At 36.7% G+C, this 16,622-nt stretch overlaps 1 protein-coding gene and 2 long non-coding RNA genes across 3 annotated transcripts in view; 1 reads left to right on the top strand and 2 right to left on the bottom strand.

Moving 5' to 3' along the window:
- LOC311093928 (uncharacterized protein) overlaps positions 1–16,622 on the bottom strand; it is a 773,523-nt gene that overhangs the window by 428,710 nt on the left and 328,191 nt on the right. The gene's annotated exons all lie outside the window — the stretch shown is intronic.
- Positions 72–16,622, bottom strand: part of LOC311094042 — a 47,252-nt gene continuing 30,701 nt past the window's right edge. The window contains exons 3-4 of the long non-coding RNA XR_014608544.1: positions 3,466–3,543; positions 72–3,060 (exon numbers count right to left, since the gene is read on the bottom strand). This is a non-coding gene — a long non-coding RNA (uncharacterized lncRNA). The remainder of the gene's footprint in view (positions 3,061–3,465; positions 3,544–16,622) is intronic.
- LOC311094023 lies at positions 9,881–14,068 on the top strand. The gene is made up of 3 exons (XR_014608519.1): positions 9,881–10,860; positions 11,280–11,369; positions 12,332–14,068. It is a non-coding gene; the product is annotated as an uncharacterized lncRNA (long non-coding RNA).

Raw genomic sequence — 16,622 nt, 5'->3', positions numbered from 1 at the left:
TTGGAATAGTTAAGATAGTTTTGAATGTTGACAATACACATTAATATTTTGTAGTGTGGATCATTCATTGCAATATTTATCCTTTATTTAAGAATCTGTTATCTGCTTGATAAATCATTTATGCTATGCGGCCCACTAACATGCTTTTAAAGCTATTGTCATCCAATTTTTTGGCTTTCAAACACCTTAAAATACACATTTGTAGGTCTAGGAAATCCAAATTTTCTCGGGGGAGCATGCCCCCGAACCCCCTAAGTTAGCCAACCCAGCCTGGTGTTTTTAAAACAAACGCCCCTGCCTGTAGCACTGTATAGCACAGAAAATACACACAATGTTGTGTTCTGTACTACTGTCTTTGATTGTTTGTGATAACAATGAATCATTCTTTCGGATATGAAAATTATATTTAATTGACCTATCGGTAAGCCACGGCCTCCTTAGTTACTTTTGCTATCTCAGACAAACAATGGGGGACCTGTGCCCCAGTAGAGCTTTATGTCTAGCAACGCCTCTGGTGCAGATTAATATTTAATATTTCTGATATATAAATATTTCTCTGAAACGCGTTAGGTTGCACATAAGTAAGCCCAGGACCTGCCCTGAACAGTTTAATATGCGGTACGCAGAGCCATAGGACTATTATTTTGTTGAATAAACCTGGGGAACTACCGAAGACGTCACATTCACATGCTCAGATTTTCTTGACCAATCGGCTGACAGGGGCGCCTCATGACCGTCCACATGTGCAAAACGAATTTTGAAGTCATTTATCCGTTTTTTGCCTGTGAACTAAAAAATGAAAAATCAAGCCGAAATCTCGTTTTTTCGTTCTTTTTCGAAAAAACGAATAAAGGCGCCGTTTCTCGTTTCTGCTTATTTCATTTGAAATAGGAAATGAAATGGACGGAAGATACCCTGATTCTGATTCAATTCAGAAAACACAACGACAATTCATAAAAAAACAAAATGACAATTCAGAAAAAACAAAATAACAATTCAGAAAACACAACGACAATTCATAAAAAAACCAAACGACAATTCAGAAAAATCAAAACAACAATTCAGAAAACACAATGACAATTCAGAAAACACAACAACAATTCAGAAAACAAAATAACAATTAAGAAAACACGACAATTCATACAAAACGGAAAAGGTAGTGTATATTTTGAGAATTACATACTTATCACCGATTGGACGAGACACCTGTCAATCATGAAATTTGTGATCAACTTTGTTTTGCTATGCGAAAATTGAAGACATTGAACGTTACTTTGAAGAAGGACATTCATGTGCCGTGATTGTGGACATGCTTGCGACATACCACATAATATTTGCTATATTAATAGTGTGTCATGAGTTTAGGATGCCTGAGCACATGGTTCGCATGAGTGTTTCGCGATTAGCGCAATAGTCTGCTATTCATTATAAATGGTCATTATGTCGATGTTATTTGAGTGTAAAAGAGTACATGATTTCGTTTCAGTCTTATTTTGATTGTAAAAAGCATGAGTGTTACTACCAGCTGTAAATGCCACACGTCATTTTGGGGCTAGAGCATGAGAACTGTGTTAAATAGCTTGTTTATCATATTTTTCCTTCTAGTGTGATGGAATGTTTAAAGCCACTTATGTCTACAACGAGTCATTACTGTAAAAAAGGTGATATACATGTTGAGAATGTATGTTTTGAGCTTTTGTTATATGCATATTCTCTTATGCTTCATTCTGAATAAATACACCAATAAAGTATCCATCACGGCAGCGCTCTCTTTTATTTCATTTTTCGACATACGACATTAAAAGCTGCGTGGACCAGGACGGTTGTTCGGCTACCAGACAATGTGGTTAGTTAGTTCTGCAGAAGTTGCGTGTTAAATGTGATGACATTATGCGGCTGCTGCAAGAACTCAACCCACAAGGGACAGAAAAAAGGACACGTCGTAGATTCATTAGGCGTATCTATCACTCCATTTGACTGAACTATCTTTGGCACGTTGATGGGTACGATTTTCTATCCTCGGTACTTCCAGTATCGCTTGATTGACAGGTGTCATTCCTAAAATATACCTACCTTTTCCATTTTGTATGAATTGTTGTGTTTTCTGAATTGTTATTTTGATTTTAGACTTGCCATTGTGTTAATAATTTGTTGTTTTGTTTTTGGATTTGTTGTTTTGTTTTTGTAATTGTGATTTGTTCTGCACCTCTCGGCCACCGTAGGAGTGCCCTCTGGTGGCTCTCATGGGCACTCCAGCTGGTGACCGTTACAATATGCAGCATTATTAGGAAACCTCTTTCTCACTGTTCCCTCTGGAATGTGGAGGGTGGGAGGGAGTGTGATGCTGATGCCTGTGACACACATCCTGATATATATCAAAGTCCAGATATTAATCAATAGTAACTCTTATACACACAAGGTCATAAATATTCCCCATTTTCATCACTGGAGACCCTTATTCTCTGCCTTCATAACCAGGCCAAAGTTCAAATAGTCATCAATAAATCCCTTATACGCACAAGGTCATAAATAATCAATGATCGTAGGTCATTTACAACACCGGAGGATACAAGGTCAAAGGTGACAATGTCAGCGAGAGGGTAAGGTCACCACTAGGGCAAGGGCAAAGGTCAACCCATTAATCAATTAGAGAGGCCATCAATTATTTTTGACATATGGTGTATCATAATACTACTAGTGTTTCTGCTGTTTCTAGTCCTGCACAGGAAATCCTGAAACACATGATGATGGTTTGATCAGTTTTGACTTAACCATGAATATGAAGATGATACTCCAGGATTAGTCGCTCCACTTCTGTCTGATCATTATTGTAATAAACATGTAAAAAGTATTTCCCAGCATCACTGTAGATCAGATCCTTGATGACGACGTCACATGATCCTTCTTTAAACACTCGACCACTGCAGTGTTTCTTCTCACACACAGGGATGATTTTAGACACACTCTTTAATCTGATCTCCACAATCTCTCTGTCCTCAGATCGACATGATAGAGTGACGTTTCCTCCCTTTATTCCTGACACAGCTTTAGTGGAGGATCCTGCAAATACACACAGCAATATTCACTCAATACACACTGGAAAAGAAATGTTCTGTCTATTTTCTGTAATCAGTACAATCTCAAATATTCTAGTGGAGTTATTTCAGTGAACTGGATTAAAAAATAAAATAAATGAAGGCAACAACAATATTATAAGTGGCACATTACACAGTTTTAAATGTTGATGACAGTATAAAGCTAGAGATGTGTTGTGCAGTTTTAGTAAAATACTGAACATCATTTATTTATCAATGAACCAGAAGAAACTGCATAAATAAACCAGTGATGTCAGTGTGTCTTACTGATGTAATATGATGGGAAATTTACACCATCAATCCACAAATACCTGCCAAATCACTGAGTGACAAAACAGAAAAACAATTGATTAACATAAATGACACTGACCGCTAAAACTGATAAAGCACAGCAGAAAAAGGAGAAGAAGGAGATTCATCCTGATGAGAAAACAGACGAAGATTCATCCTGAGGAGAAAACAGAAGGTTTGTTATGTGACAGATACACACATTATACACTCACTTTCATTTTAGTTAAAGATTTTCATCCACATGTTTAAAAAAAAAATCACAAAGAAACATTAAACTATAATCTTTTTAATCTTTGTTTCTCCCATCATAAAAAGCACAAAGGACATGTTTGTGTGAGTGTGACAGTGAGAGACTTTGACTTTTTAAAGCAATTTATTATTAACATTCTAGAAAACATAATTTATCACAACATTACCATCTAAAAAAGAGATCTTCTCCTTCTATAAAAATTAAACCTCTATTTACACACCATTTCTTCTCAAATGTTAGAATATTACAATTCATTTTATTAAATTCATATTCTAATCTTATCCTAGATTCAACTAAGGCCTTGAATAAATTAACCATATTGACTTTTTGTCCTTCCATTTCAATTTTATAAGCCTTCCAAATGGCTAATTTTGCTTGACCAACCAAAAAATTTGAAAAAGTACAGATTTCCCACTTATCACGAGAATACTTACACCCAAAAATAAACACTGTTTTTGAAAAAATTATCCCTAAACTACTCAAAATTCTATCCAAAACATTAAAAAGCGGAGTTAATTTACAAAAGAGAGCAACAAGTTCACGTCATTATCATTCCCATGTTGGTCTACCTGCGATGTTATATACACTTCTGGAAAAAGAACTTCTGAATCATTATTACCAGACATAAAATTAGTTATATATTCCCACAAGGATGTAGGAAAAGATGCTTTCAAATTCTTTAATATATTTCCAACAATTCTCTCTGATCTACTCCCAATATTTGTAGTAAAATGTTGTACTGAAACCCACTCTCTATTTGTCAAATCAATCAAATCTCCAACTCTAGTTACACCAGCTAAACCAAAGCTAGAAATATCAACGCTAGACATCATAAAAGTATGGGAAAACCAGGGATTGTGAAAAAGTGGTTCATTAAAGCCGAAATGTTCTTTTCTCTCCGGCTTAAAATAACTCCAAGCTTCAAACACAGATCCATAAAACTTGATCTTAAACATGTCCTTTACAACATTTTCTGACATCAGAAACATTTGTTTATCAAAACCCATCTTGTTTTTTCCCCGTAGAATGGCAAGACCAAAACTGATCCACGGTACAGAGTCCAAAGAGAAAAGCAGTTTCTGGGCAGTTTGTAACCTCATGGCTTTCACCTTAGAGGCTAGATGAATCAGTCCTTGACCGCCCTCGATAACAGGAAGACAAAGAACCCCTGGAGGAAGCCAATAATGGCCCCCCCAAAAAAAGTCAACAAAGGCTTTTTGAAGTTGCGATAAAAGCTCTTTCGGGGGGTCTAACACTGTTAGACGATGCCACAGCATCGAGGCGGCTAGATTGTTCACTACTAACACTCTGCCTCTGTAAGATAGCTGGGCTTGAATCCATTTCCATCTCTGGAGCTTGCCTGTCACTTTTTCTAGAAGTCCTTCCCAATTCTTTTTCATAAACTGTTCAGTCCCAAAGAACAGTCCAAGTATCTTTATGCCTTCTTGATTCCAAAGGCACTGACGTGGAAGCTGCGGTAAATTCTGATTTGACCAATGACCTAATAATAAAGTGTCTGTTTTTTCCCAATTGACACGTGCTGAAGAAGCACTCTCATAAATGTTGAGGCATGAGATTAGATGTTTAACATCATTTTCAGATCTAATGATCACTGTGATGTCGTCAGCATAAGCTGTTAGTTTCACTGATGAAGTATTTGAGAGGCAAGATGATGGAACCAACAATCTTTGCAGCTTCTCTCTCAACATCCTCAACATTGGTTAAATGGAAATTGTGTACAAGAGGCCAGATAAACTACAGCCTTGTCTCACTCCTCTATGTACAGAAAAAAGTCTTATCCATGAAGTAAACTGTTTTCCAAAGCCAAAGCCTTCAAGTATTTTGAACAGATATTCATGGTCAACTTTATCGAAGGCTTTTTCCTGGTCCAGACAAACAAGGCCAAGATCAACCTTATGCAGTTCGGTTAAATACAACATGTCCCGCACAAGAAAAAGATTGTCAAATATAGACCGCTTTGGTACACAATAGGACTGATCTTCGTGAATAATAGATGCTAAAAATTCCTTGAGACGATTTGTCAGAGCTTTAGATAAGATTTTATAATCAGTTCCCAAAAGAGAAACTGGTCGCCAGTTCTTTAATAGGCCAAGATCTCCTTTCTTGGGTAAAAGAGTGATTACAGCTCTTCTACAACTCAGGGGTAAGATCTTTGTATCAAAACTTTCACAAAACACATCATACAGATCCTGTCCAATGAGGGACCAGAAGGCCTTGTAGAAATCAGAAGTCAAACCATCCAACCCTGGTGATTTTCCTGAAGATTGCTGTTGAACGGCCTCAGTTAACTCGTGAAATGACAATGCTTTGTCTAACTCAGCTTTATCTTCTTTTTTAAGGTGTGGAAGTCCATTTAAAAGCTGATTAGTTGTTTCTAGGTCACAAGGTTGTGCTCTATATAAATCTTCATAAAAAAGTAAAGTTTGTGAAATTATTTCTTTTTTTTTCCATTATCTCTTTTCCATTTGGCAATTTAAGATGGTTTATATTTTTCTTTTCTCTGATATTCTTCTCCAATGAAAAAAAGTAAGTCGTAGAAGAATCTATACTGTTTAAATGAAGATGTTTTCCCCGTATGGATGCACAACGAGTTCTTTCTTCATACAAATTCTTTAAAATCAGATTATACTCTTTAAGCATTTTGGCAGTTTCTGTCTCTTCACCATCAGTGATGGAGCTGCTTAGCTTGAGAATTTGCTCTTCCAAGAACTGGACCTTTTCTTTCATTTCCATCAAACGACTTCTTGAATATTGCAGACAAAAGAGCTGGATCTGTACTTTTCCAATATCCCACCACTGGCCTAAAGTTTTATACTTTAACTTTCTCTCTCTCCACTCTCTCCAAAAAAGAGTAAAAAATTGTACAAAAGACTTATCTTGCAATAATCTATTGTTAAACCGCCTGATGTTACGGTGGGAAATGCCCTGTGTTATAGTCATAGATACTGCAATATAATGATGATCAGAAAAAGAAGTTGGCAAAATTTTACTATTAAGAAATCTTCCTCTATTGTTCTTTTGAACGTAAAATCTATCAAGTCTTGCGCCAGAGACTGTGTTAGAATTAATTTTCAACCATGTATATTGTTTGTCTCTAGGGAAGGCTTCTCTCCAAACGTCAACAAGATTATGAAACTGAACAACGGTTTTGAGAGTTTCAGACGATTTGTGATTAGGTTCAACATGATTCCGATCCATAGTGTAATCAAGAGTACAATTAAAATCACCAGCTAAAATTATTATTCTATTTTCTGGAATTTTTGAAATAACACTTTTTAATTTTTTTAAAAAAGGAACTCTTTCTACACCATCATTCGGAGCATAAATATTAATAAGAGAAAAAAATAACTCATATAACTTAAATTCTATAATTTGCATTCTGCCAGGTATTATTTCTTCAGCTCTACTATCTTGTATTTGTATATCTGAAGAAATAAGAACTGCTACACCGGCACTAACATTCGAACCATGGCTAAGGAAAGATTTACCTTTCCACTCACTTTGCCATTGCACCTGATTATTCAAATCTGTGTGGGTTTCTTGCAGACAAACGATACCCGATTTTTTCCAATTAAAAAAATCAAACAAAGCACACCTCTTTTCAGCACCACGACACCCATTAACATTCAAAGATCCAAAATGTAAGGATACCATGATGCTGACTATTAATAAAGAGACCAAAGGCGTCTGAACACAGGTTATAAATTCTTTTCTCTCCATCAAAAATGAAAAGAAACTTTCAGACCTTCTTTACATTACGATTTACCGTGTTTTTACCTTTGTTATTATTTTCTTAAGGCGATAACGCTTCTGTCTGCTTAGTTCTTCAAATGTTGCTTTGTTCATTGCCATTTTACACGACACCAAAAAACGCTTCAAATCAGGGAAAAATGTCTCAATTTGTGGTTTGCGAGCTCCTTTAGTACCATCTAGAAAATCATTGATTTGTTTTACTGTATACAATCTAGAGCCCAAAGACTCTGATCTTTCAGCATCATCTACATCAGAAAGACTATCTATGCTCTCAAGGTCATTATCTGAATCATTTTCAGAAATAGCATATCCTGAACTCACAAAGGACATCTGAGTATAGCTTTCTTCTTCAGCTACCTCTCTTTCACCTTCTGCTCTATCATCTTCTATAACTGTCTGCTCTTTTTCTGATTGTTTGTCTTCTTCATTTATTGTCAGTGTAGATTTTTCTCTACTACTTGCCAGATTTACAATCTCTTCAGCCATATCATGATTTTCTACAACTCTTAAGCCTCCATTAGTGTTTTCCTTTGCTATTTCAACAACAGGAACGGGGATTAGAACATTATTTTGTTCAACTTGTTGCTCAATTGTTTGCGAATTAGACGACTTATCGATTTGTTTATTTGGACATGTTTGTCTAACATGCCCGTGTTCCCCGCACGAGAAACACCGCATGTGATCTGAGCTAATAAAGATTGTATAATCTTTGCCTTCGTGTGTAAATTTCACAGCTAAATTGAGCGGATCTTGTTGCTCGTTCAATATCATGTACGTAAAGCGTCTAAAAGACATAACGTGCTTGATATTCGGATTCTTTAGACCCAGCGGGATCATTTTTATAGGTGCTGTTAACCTGCCATATCTTTCGAGAACGCCTTGGATACTTTCGTTCTTAATGAACGGCGGAACGTTCGATAGTACAATTTTCTTTGACGGACTCGATAACGGCATTACTGGCACGAACGTGTCATTAATCGTAATCCCGATTTCAACCAAACTATCAACCAACTGAACATCAGCAAGAAAAACAACAACAGCTTTGTTCATCCTTGAAGCTGACTTAATGTTTAACCCACCAACCTGTTCGCTGACTGCAACCACCACATCTTCCACAGATATTGAATCATCAGGTGTGCATTTCAATCCATGCTTAAGAGTCAAGCGTGAGAAATCTCCGCTTGACCCCATTATGTTGTCCGACCTCAGTCGGCACTCAACCAAAGTTTGTTAACTAAATTAAATCCTTTAACGAAATCTTACAAAAAAGAAAGAAACGAAAAAGATTAAAATAAACAAACTCTCAAAAGCGTGCTCCCGAACTCTTTTTCCACTTCCTACTACCCACAATCCCCAGAGAGAGAGAGAGAGAGAGAGAGAGAGAGAGAGAGAGAGAGAGAGAGAGAGAGAGAGAGAGAGAGAGAGAGAGTGTGTGTGTGTGTGTGTGTGTGTGTGTGTGTGTGTCTTAAAAAGGCCATTACTAGTTAGAATAATATGCCTTCTGACTTAAAGATTTTTCTTTTGCCGAGATTGATCGACACACAGCATCCAACACAGCAGCCAATCAGCGTTTGCGGATATATATATATATATATATATATATATATATATATATATACAGTGTTGGGCAAGTTACTTGTTACTGTCATTTCAAAGTAATTTGTTACATTACAATATTACTGTATTTAAAATGTAAGGCATTACACTACTATTGCATTACTTTTAAGTTACTCTCACCAAAATAACTGCAAATATGGATTTGGCAATCTAAATGTAGCGTATGATGCTCAATTAGCTCATTACACATCCAGTAGAAGGTGATGTGGTATCCGACTGAGCTTGGACCCATAAGAAATTTTACAATGATGTACTATAGTACATACCATGGTATACCATAGTAGTACCATGTACCATGGTACCTTTTACATCTAACCATGGTACATACTATATAGTACTTCAGATATTATCATGGTACCATGGTACATTGCATGGTACTGTAGATGTTACTATGGTACATAGTATGGTACCTCAGATTTACCATGGTACATACCATAGTACCTCAGATATAACTATGGTACATACTTTATAGTACTTCAGATATTATCATGGTACCATGATAATATCTGAAGTACTATACTGTACAGTATGTTACTATGGTACATAGTATGGTACCTCAGATTTACCATGGTACATGCCCTAGTACCTCAGATATAACCATGGTACATTCTGCCGTACATATTACCATGGTACATACTACCTCAGATATAACCATGGTACCTCAAATATTACCATGGTACTTTGCATGGACGCATGGTACAGACATCTTTTTACTTTAAGCCCGGGGTAAACTTTAGGCTTAAACTTTAGCAAAAATAAAAATAACTAATGAATAATAACTAAGCCAAATATTTTTATTTTATTTTAATTATTAGTGTGAGTGACTGCAGTAGTGTGGGCATAGGCCATTTGGTCTATGAACGAGTCATAGATCTCCAAAATCAGTTTTAAATGTATAATTTAATATTAATGAGATTTTTATTTAAGTAATGTTCTAATTCTAGATGTTTGTAAATGCTGCATGATTTTGACGTGGTTTAATCAATGGCCGTGCGCGTGAACTTTGAACATTCATGTCGCTTTCAAACATTGGAGCGGCCGCGGCGCAGAGTTGCCATGGAAACGGCGCTGGACCACTGCGACTGGTAAGCAGGAAACTCCCTCCCAGCTAACACACGACGTAACAGTTACGTAATGTATTCGTACTTTTTGGTCATGTCATGACCTTACTAACTGACAACGTAACTACAACGTCGCATGCTCGTAATTTCATTACCATCATATTACCAACCCACGACGTCGTCAGTACGTCCTCGTAAGGTTATAAGATAACCAACAACGTCCCAGATACGTACTTTATTCGTAATAATGTGGTAATTTCATGACGTACTGGCAACGGAACTGCAACGTCACGGGGACGTAAGTTTATTACCATCATATTACCAACCCACAACGTCGTCAGTACGTCCTCCTAAAGTTATAAGATAACCAACAACGTCCCAGATACGTACTCTATTCGTAATAACTTGGTAATTTCATGACTTACTGGCAACGGAACTGCAACGTCACGGGCCCGTAATTTCATTACCATCTTATCAGACTGCATGAAATATTTTATTTGTTTCAATTGTTTGTTCAGTATTTCTTACGTTTGAAAGACGTTCATTTTATTCAAGTAAGGTTATAATTCTAGATGTTTATGTTTCTAAATGTTGCGTGGCTTTGACGTTTTAATGGGCGTGCGCGTGAACCTTCGAGTCGACCTCAAACACTGGAGCGGAGATGAGTTGCCATGGAAACGGCGCGGCACCGACCCGCACGCGCCTGCCTCACTGACTGCAACTGACAAAGCAGCTGAACTCCGTCTCTCGCTGTTGTTTTCACTGCTTTCTGGTGAGTTTAGTCTCTAAAATCACACAAATAATACACACAACTGTTCTTGACACTTCTCTTACTTGTAATTGACACGCTTCTGTTGAATATTTGCTTAATAGAAATGGTTTAGTGTCTTCGGAAAAAGTCCGTTAGCATCTCAACCGTTTTCAGAAGAGGTAACGTTATGCTAACTTCATAGCTTGAGCTTTTGATGTGAACGTTTAGGCTTTTAATCACATCTTAATAGGTAGATGAGAGGTTTTGGTAGTTTTGTAAAAAAAAATAAGTTAGTTTGGAAGTGAGCTAATTTATTTAACATAAACGTATGTATTTAACATAAACATACTCGATGACATCCCTTACATGGAGTGTGAAAATTGGCTGAAACTAGCTCAATGGTTTACACAAATTGATAAAAAATAGTTCTGTGATTTCAGCAGCAACAAAATAATCCTTCTACAACAGAGGGGAAGCTCCATGACTTCAACATTTCTGAAGAAAGCTGCTGCCAGAGAAGTTGGAAACAGGTGAAGTGAGGAAGCTCATTAAATTACTTCATAACCATTTTCTCACAATATTTTGTCACCTACTGTATATCAACATCACATGCATCTGTTATTTTCTTAGTTTTTAAATTCTCATATTTACATTTACATTTGTTTGTTTAATTTATTTTAAGAAAGTTTTGACATCCAAACTTAAGTGACACTGTATGAGCAATATGAATAAGTGAATAAGTAAAACTAAAACCATAGATGAAACATTTATGATTATTATCAGTGTTGAAAACAGTTGTGCTGCTTCATATTTTTGTGTTTTTCAGGGTTATTTGAATGAAAGAAAAAAAGCAGCATTTATTTGAAACCGAAATCTTTACTCTCTCTTCTGGTCAATTTAATGCATCCTTAGATTCCTTACTGAATAAAATATGTTTGTTTTTAGTTTTTTTTGTTTTTGTTTTTTTTTTACGCTATTGAACCCAAACTTTTGAACAGTAGTGTAAACTACTGTTTATATGTTGGGTCTATTTCACAATGAATCCTGGAGAGAGAGAAAAGAAAATGGATTAAACTGTAACATTGGTTTACACAAAAAGATTAATCAGCACAACTGTTTTCAACATTGATAATACTCAGAAATGTTTAGGACGTTTGCACTGTAAGAATGTATAGTATTCAAATATTAAAATGCTGACTCGTTAGTCCATGTTTTCTCATTAAAATCAGATGATTTCCTATTAATTCCATAGAATGTAAGGGAATAACTCTAGAATAACCTTCCTGATAATGTTTGGGGCCCAGAAACACTATCCTAATTTAAATCTAGATTAAAGACACATCTCTTTAGCCAAGCATTCAATTAACACATCTCATAATCTTGCACTATATGATGAAATAGTAAAATGTTCACATGACCATCTTTTGCCTGAAATAATATGAACAGCAGCAATGCTAATCTTTCTCCTGTTGTCTCCTTGTTTCCATCTCAGGATGCTCAGCATATTTGACTAGAGATTACAGCAGCTCCAGTTCGGATCCAGCCTCACTTGGGAAGACTTCTAATGACATCAACACTCTTGAAGACAATGTGTTTAAACAATATTCAGATGTTAAATGATATTTTAAAGTGTTTAAACTAATTTAAGTTTTTATGTCAGGTGGTACAACAACAATATTATGTATTGTAGTTGTACCACCTGACATGGAAAGTGTACCACCAACCTACCCATACTTGAAATTAGCAGTTTTTATCAGTATTTGAGAGAGCTCTACAAGCTTTTTCACTTTGCCAAAGAGATCAGTTAGGCTCCTCTGGACGATGCATTATCATGTTTACTGTTATTACCTTGTAAATTCATAATAACATTTGAGAATATACAAATTGCTGGACAAAAGTTTCTCAATTACCTCAACAGCTTTAAAACTACTGATATTTATAAAAAACAATTATATAAAAGGCTTCAAACCTAAAATGATGGCATAGTTTTTAATGTTTTATTATTAAGACACCATTTTAAATTGTTTTCTTAGTCTGTTCATTTGTTCGGACAGTTGCACCATCACCTGACATTTTGGGGGTTTAATGCTGCCTTCAGGAATCATCATAAATAGGCCTAGTTTCCTAGTTTAAAAAAATGGACATCGTAATCACGACTTCAGAAGAAGAACAACTAAATAATATGTATTATTAAATGTACCAAAAAAAAAAAGATTTCAAACTAAGGTTTTATAGAATATAGTGAATAGTGATACATTGTCATGAAGTTGTCAAATTATTTTAAAAGGAAATAATGCACTTGCCACAACATAACTTTGTATTGTTATGTTTAGAAAAATATATGAGCGATTTTTAAACAAAACTGTCTGCTTATACAGATTCTATCTTTCAGTGCTAATTGCTTTGTGTATTTAAATGTTAAATGGGAAAACACTCAACTGTTCTTTTTTCTTGCATTTTTCTTTTCTTATTCTTGCTTTGTTAGCAAAGAAAGCCACCGAAATTAAGACGTGTAGGAGTAGTTAGATGTTCAAGCTTTTGGGGAAAACCTTGTTCATTTAAATGTATAACCTGTTTGCATACTGTTTTTGCTGTTTGTGCTTTGTTCTATAGTAAATTAACTGAATTAACCAAATTTTGAGTCTGTATCTTTCATATGTCGTTGAAAAAGTCTCTAAAATAGTTTTGGGCCAATGAGGACAAGTTAAATTAGACCACTGCATGTCCGCCCATATTATTAAAAACTAAAATGACCAACTGGTTACCAACACACGACTGTCGATCCACAACGTTGCCACGACGTCGCCGTTACTTACTGACAACGTTACAAAGTTACGTCGTGACAACGAATCCAGGAATTTCACTTTTGCCACGACGAAAGTTTGGTCACCATATTACGTTGCAGTTACGTAACAGTCACGTATTTGTGTTAGCTGGGCTCTCTCGCTGTTGAGTATGTACTATCCGCTGCAGGCTCACTCATCTCGGCTCTGTCTGATTAACGTACAGGAAGTGAAACATTTTGCGCGGACGTTTCTCCTCTGCTGATCTCGCGGTGATTTTGGCGAATTTGTATGAAGAAAAAAAAACTACCACTTTATTCCAGGTTAACTAACAATGCTTGTAACGCGCGTTACTGACATTTGTACCGAGTAAAATATTACTTTTTTTCCCCCTGTAATGCCTTACATTACCGCGTTACAGCAAAAAGCAATGCATTACAGTAATTAATTACTTTTGTAACGCGTTACTCCCAACACTGTATATATATATATATATATATATATATATATATATATATATATATATATATATATATATATATATATATATATATAATAACTGGAACGCACACCGGACATTCTGAACTGGATGTCTTTATATCTTTTTGCCCTGTGCTTCTGCACAATCTCGCGAGAGTACAGAGATCTTGCCCGAGGGCTACGGTGTCCCTTTTGGGAAATACAGTCAGGATGTTACATATAGGATATTACCTTTATGCTTAGTTGTTTATGTATATTTCATCTGTGTTTGGTGCATCATTTCAATTGTTAAAGTCTGTGGTTGAGGTATTCAGAAGTTGTAAACAACTTAATGCGCGTGCGTGTAACTATGGGGGACCAAACTTGCAGAAATTAAAAATGAATAAATACATAAATAAATATGCAAAGAAATGTAAAAAAAACTAAAATAAATGACTATTTATACTTTTATTTCCCTATTTATGTATAATTATATATTTTTCCACATTTATTTTTTCATTTATTTATTTATGCATTTATTTATTTCCACTTTCATTTATTTTCACATTTATTTATGTATATATGTATTTATGTCTACATTTATTTATTTATTTATTTATTTATACATTTATTTATTCATTCATTGCTCTGTATGCTAATGAGGGGGGCGTGTTTTAGAAATCGAGCTCATGCTGCGTTCACACCAAACGCGAATATGCGTCTGGTGCGAGTGATTTCAATGGTAAGTCATTGGTAAGACGCGTTTACGCGCATCTGTAGGTCTTGCGGCGCGAATGAGGCGTTTAGCTCGGCGCGGTAGACACGAATTCGCCTCATTCGCGCGTCTAGTTTGCATGAATGACGCGAATTGAGCGTTTGGTGCGTTACGTGCGTTAAGCGCGAATTGTGCTTTTTGTGCATTCACGCGTTTGACGCGAATTCGCGTCTGCCGCCCAAGTTGAAAAATCTGAACTTCTGCGTCAATTCACGCTGTGTTAACCAATCAGGAGCCTACTTGCTGCTGTCACATGGTGAAGTGACAGTTTATAATGTTATTTTTTGTTACTTTCGCCTCAATAAATTATTTTGTAATTATGACTAAAATGCACAACAAAGCAAATCTTTCACATAAAAACTCGATTTCAATATATGAGATACTCATTCTGTATTGAATGCTATTTATTCCATATATATTCTAGATTATATGAAACATTATTAATCTAATGTAAAGACAACAAACACAATTTAGTGTATAAAAAACAAAAATCACAGGACAGGTTTCACTTTTGGAGGCTGGCTCCATTTATTATCAAAACAAAAATAAATCACAGATTAGGTGCGGTCGAGGGTGAACCTCGCGCCGGGCTGTACAGCGCGGGCTCGTCATGCAGAGACCACTCGAGGCCTAGGCCTTATACGGCCTACGCTGTCCTCGTCAGCGTCCTCACCGTCAGGTCCACCAAACCTACCTCCTGGAGCAAATTGTGAAACTCCTGAAACCCTCCGGAGGGTCTGGTGGACCCGAGTACAGCGACGATGTCCCCTAAGCAGCTGTTTCTGCTCTCCAGAGCATATACGAGACTCTCTCGATTAATGCTAATGCTAATGCTAGATAAACATCTAAAAAAAGATGGCCGCCAACGGGTTTCGAAACTTTCGCCTCTGACTGAATTTTGCTTCAAACTTTTGTTTTTACGCGTGTCGATTTCGCTCTTGACGCGCGAATGAGCATAAAGTGGTCACGCGTATAACTAGACGCATCAGGCGCGAATTTAGAAGCATATTCGTGTTTGGTGTGAACGCAGCACTAGAGTGGCAGTGCTGAAGCTTTGAGGCCACAGTGACACCTTGTGGTGTGACCAAACAATACGCAAGAGGTTTGTGGAGGTGACTTTCGGCTATTCAATTGGCGGCCCGCCAATCATCTCCATCCGGCCCGACGGCACCAACCTACCTCCTCCTCTTTTCCTGGCGGTGCGGCTAATTTAGTTTGATACTCGCTCCGATTGACCTGAGAAACGTTTTACGTGCGAATATTTCAGCAATTATTATATGTGTCCCGAATTTATGTCGACTGAACCAGCGATAGGCAACTAATCATTCGTGAATGAATCATTCTTTTGGTTCGATTCTTTCTAAACGCAGTTGCATAACGGTCTAAAACTAATCAGATTCATTCGGACCGCTCTGTCACTGAATCATCTGAAGCGGTTTCTCGGTCAGTACAGTACATGGGCGGATCTACAGGGGGGCAAGGGGTTCAGGTGCCCCCACTCTAGAGCCTTGCCCCCCCCAGCTGCCCCCCTAACTTTGATGATCCAAAAACTGTACTTGTAAAAACAACCTGCCACTATGTCCACAAGCTTCTCAAAACAGTGAACTAAACAATACATTTAAGTGAACAATTTAATTTTTAATTTTAAATGTATTATTAGCCCCTCCCCCCCTGCCCCTCAAGTACTTAGCTATGTCCCCGATTCAAACGTGCAGAGCGGCGTTCGCTCAGTCTGACTCAGCTCACACACAGCGAGTCTGCTGCCG

Source organism: Abramis brama (assembly GCF_963993115.1).
Source record: "Abramis brama genome assembly, chromosome: 12".
Taxonomy (NCBI): Eukaryota; Metazoa; Chordata; class Actinopteri; order Cypriniformes; family Leuciscidae; genus Abramis; species Abramis brama.
Note: the sequence above shows the minus strand (reverse complement) of the source record. Positions and strands in the feature narration are given on the sequence as shown.